The following is a 4988-nucleotide window of genomic DNA, read 5'->3' as shown; positions in this document are numbered from 1 at the left end:
TAACATGGCATTTTATCGTATAGCTTCAGAACAAAATCTGTAAACGTTTAAAACCTTGTCAATGACACAACTATCGTTCATTGATCGACCACAAATCTGAATATATCGTATGTGTAGCTTTTAAAAACTATCAATGGTGGTTATGGTCCTGTGGGAGTATGGCTATAATAAGCTTGACCATCTGTGGTTGAACTTGTAATCTAGATCAGCAGTGAAACTCATTTTTCACAGTTCCGCACGTTCCCTTTTATTTCCTGTTTTTAGCCTCTTTATCTGCTGGTGGATACAAAGACGACATGAAGTAAAGCGCTCGGCTCAAGATGTATCGATGCTACGTGTCAACGCTGCCCATCGCAGCAGATTGAAACCCTCAGTGGGCGGGTAATGTTCGCTTTCCAGGCGACCGCCATGTCGAAGAAAACACAAGGTTATCTTCAGATGTGACCCTGTATGTCACGCTCGCCCTGCTAGAGCCACGACTCAGAGTCACAAGGACTTTCCCTCCAGCGGCCCTGCTTGAGTAATTTATTGCTCCATCGCATGACCGAAGTCCGGGGGTAAAAATGGCCATAAACATCATATTATAGTAGACAGACTGGTGGGGGTGTTTAGCAAATCCCAGTGTTTTGCCTTGTTAAGCTCATTGGTCACAGTCTTCCTGTCTGATAATTTATAATCAGATTGTTTTCCTCCGGCAGCTTGATTTACATGACTTGTGTTTTAATGAGCGCTCTTTTTCTTTTTAAGGAGGATCAAGATGAAGGTGCTTCATTTCACACAATGCATTGCTTTTACTCTTAACACGATTCTTTAAACTGAGACCAGAGTGAGTCTCATTACTCATACTCTAGGAAATATTTCACATGAAGGGGTTAATTTTGAAGGCTTGGCTTTAAACTGGGGTAAGTTGTCACACCTGTTATACTTAGTCCTACTATATATAGAAAGCTACAATCAAATTTTAAACAGTAAAACTGTTGTGAAATACAGCACAATTAATTTAAGAAAATAGTAAAATATTAAATAAATCAATGGCATAATAAAACAATTATTTTAATAATTAATTCGTATTTCGACATATATGTGACACCTTGCCTGATGTGACTTTTTTTAAGAAAATATTTTCAAAAGCACAATTCTTGTGGTTGAAATTGAAATTTGGTTGAAATCTATAGCTGACCTTTCCCTTAATGTATGTTAGTGTGGTTCAGCCGGCTCCCAGAAGAATTCATATGTATTTTACGTTTTGGCTAATTTGTATGTATTTATACGAATTGAAATAAAACACATGATTATTATTAAAAAAACAATAATGAATCCCCATCATTAACCCCGCCCCTATGTCAGTGTTGTTTAGCCTGATCCCACCAGAATTCGTACGTATTTTATGAGTTGGCTAATTAATAAAGTGTTAGTAGATATTAAGCAGACAGTCTACTAATTCTCTAAAGATTGGTAGTTGATAAGTAGTTGCAAAGTTACTTATAATTAGTAAAATGTCTAAAGTGGACTATCGAAATAAAGTGTTACCATGTATTAATACGCAGTAAATCGTATACAAAAACATATTATTGTTATAAGAAAAACAATAACGAATCCCCATCATTAACCCCACCCCCTATGTCAGTGTGGTTCAGCCTAATCCCATGAGAATTCATACATATTTTACGAGTTGGCTAATTCATACGAAGTGAATCGTACAAAAACATACGGTTATTATAAAAACAATAACAAATCCCCATCTCTAACACCGCCCCTATGTCAGTGTGATTGAGCCTGATCTCATAAGAACTTGGACGTATTTTACGAGTTGGCTAATTCGTTTTTATTCATATGAAGTAAATTGTATAAAAACATATTATTATAATTATAAAAAAATAACGAATCCCCACCCTAACCCCGCCCCTATGTCAGTACGGTTCAGACTGATCCTACGAGAATTTGTACATATTTTACGAGTTTGGTAATTTGTATGTATTCATACGAAGTAATTTCGTACAAAAACATACTATTATTATAAAAATACAATAACGAATCCCCACCCTAACCCCGCCCCTACATCAGTGGGGTTCACCCTGATCCCGCAAAAATTTGTATGTATTTTACGAGTTGGCTAATTCTTATGTATTAATCCAAAGAAAAATATACAGAAACGTGGTTATTGACCCCACAAATTTTTTTACATATTTTACAAGTTGGCTAATTCTTATGTATTAATCCAAAGAAAAATATACGGAAACATGTGGTTATTGTTAAAAAAAAAAACAATAACGAATCCCCACCCCTAACCCCGCCCCTATGTCAGTGTGGTTCAGCCTGATCCCGCAAACTTTTTTACGTATTTTACGAGTTGGCTAATTCTTATGTATTAATCCAAAGAAAAATATACGGAAACATACAATTATTATAAAAAACAATGACGAATCGAATCCCCACCCCTAATCCCGCCCCTATGTCAGTGTGGTTCAGCCTGATCCCGCGAAAATTTTACGTATTTTACGAGTTGGGTAATTTGTATGTATTCATACGAAGTAAAAACAATAACGAATGTCTGACCCTGGGTAATTTGTGTGTATTCATACGAAGTGATTTCACACTAAAAACATCTATTACTATAAAAAAAAACAATAACAAATCCCCACCCTAACCCCGCCCCTATGTCAGTGTAGTACAGCCTGATCCCACGAGAATTTGTATGTATTTTACAAGTTGGGTAATTTGTATGTATTCATACGAAGTAATTTTGTACAAAAACATACTATTATTATAAAAAAAACTATAATGAATCCCCACCCTAACCCTGCCCCTATGTCAGTGTGGTTCAGCCTGATCCTGCAAAAGTTTGTATGCATTTTACGAGGTGGCTTATTCTTATGTATTCATACAAAGTAAAGTATACAAAAACATACAATTATTATAAAAAACAATAACGAATCGAATCCCCACCCCTAATCCCGCCCCTATGTCAGTGTGGTTCAGCCTGACCCCGCGAAAATTTTTACATATTTTACGAGTTGGCTAATTCTTATGTATTAATCCAAAGAAAAATATACGGAAACATGTGGTTATTGTTAAAAAGAACAATAACGAATCCCCACCCCTAACCCCGCCCCTATGTCAGTGTGGTTCAGCCTGATCCCGCAAAAATTTTACGTATTTTACGAGTTGGGTAATTTGTATGTATTCATACGAAGTAAAAACAATAACGAATCTCTGACCCTGGGTAATTTGTGCGTATTCATAAGTAATTTCATACTAAAAACATCTATTACTATATAAAAAAAAAACAAATCCCCACCCTAACCCCGCCCCTATGTCAGTGTGGTTCAGCCTGATCCCGCGAAAATTTTACGTATTTTACGTATTTTACGAGTTGGGTAATTTGTATGTATTCATACGAAGTAATTTCGTACAAAAACATACTATTATTATTAAAAAAAAATAATGAATCCCCACCCTAACCCCGCCCCTATGTCAGTGTAGTACAGCCTGATCCCACGAGAATTTGTACTTATTTTACGAGTTGGGTAATTTGTATGTATTCATACGAAGTAATTTCGTACAAAAACATACTATTATTATAAAAAAAACAATAATGAATCCCCACCCTTACCCCGCCCCTATGTCAGTGGGGTTCAGCCTGATCCTGCAAAAATTTGTACGCATTTTACGAGTTGGTTTATTCTTATGTATTCATACAAAGTAAAGTATACAAAAACATACAATTATTATAAAAAACAATAACGAATCGAATCCCCGCTCCTAATCCCGCCCCTATGTCAGTGTGGTTCTGGCTGATCCCACCAGAATTTGTAAGTATTTTTGAGTTGGCTAATTCATATGTACTAAAAAAAAAACCCCACCCTAATACCACCCCTAACACCAACGTCACAGGGCAAAAGCAAGTCGTTCAAATTTACAAATCTGGTCATATGAATTAATACAAATTAGCTCCCTCATAAAATACGTGCGAATTGCCATAAGATTGCATTGGTGTGGTTTTATTACATTTACCAAACTATGATAATTTTCGAATGATAGTTTAGATAATAATTTAGAGTATTTGGTGGTTGATTCTGGTTAATCCATGATAGGTCTGAACTTGGTTTTTGAAATGCAAAACAAAAATAATTCGATCCAAACCTTCACTGAAATACATCCCACGTAACAACCACCCCTACAATGTCCATACACACTCTGTTATATCTTCATTATCTCTCTCTTCTCTATTGGCTTCTGCCTCTCTATAGGAATCTTTTTATGGAACTGACATTCCTGACCAAAACAGAAGCTCTTGTTTAAGAAGTTCCCTCCTAACCAAACCCTTTTTTCATCTTCGTAGGTTCGAAGCCTTGGAGCAAAGGTCAAGCCCCCCTCCAGCTTCAGAGGCATGTCAGGTCATGCTAGCCACATACTGTTGCTCTCCCCGTTTAAGCTCAGAAAACGAGAAATGCGTACATAGACAAAAGCCTGTTCTTCTTACTTCAGTGAGTTTTGTGAAAGTTTTGTGTCGTTCACATTATATGGTTTAAAAAGTTGAGACATCAAAACATTTGTAAAATGAAGATTTATGAGATTTTAATTTTGTTTCCTTCCACAATATTTTTAATAACTTTATATATTTTGAGTATAAGAATACATTTACGCATCTGTTAAATGCTTTTATCCGAAGCGATTGTGCTATACATTTAAGAAGTATGTGAATTGAACCCATGTCCTTTGCGCTGCTAACACAATGCTTTACCAGTTAAGCTACAGGATTATTCAGTTTAAAACTACAGCTATCTAATATCAATTTGTACGTATTTTACGAGGTGGCTAATTCGTATTACTTCGTATAACTAAATTCGTAAATTTTTTCACGATTTGTCCTTTGACGTTGGGGTTAGGGGTGGGGTTTTTGATAATCTTATGTTTTTGTACGATTCACTTAGTACAAATTCATAACTATAAGCCAACTCGTAAAATACGTACGAATTCTCGTAAGA

The sequence above is a fragment of the Paramisgurnus dabryanus genome, chromosome 13, assembly GCF_030506205.2.
Source record: "Paramisgurnus dabryanus chromosome 13, PD_genome_1.1, whole genome shotgun sequence".
Taxonomy (NCBI): domain Eukaryota; kingdom Metazoa; phylum Chordata; class Actinopteri; order Cypriniformes; family Cobitidae; genus Paramisgurnus; species Paramisgurnus dabryanus.
The sequence above is the reverse complement of the archived record's forward strand: the minus strand, read 5'-3'. Positions refer to the sequence as shown.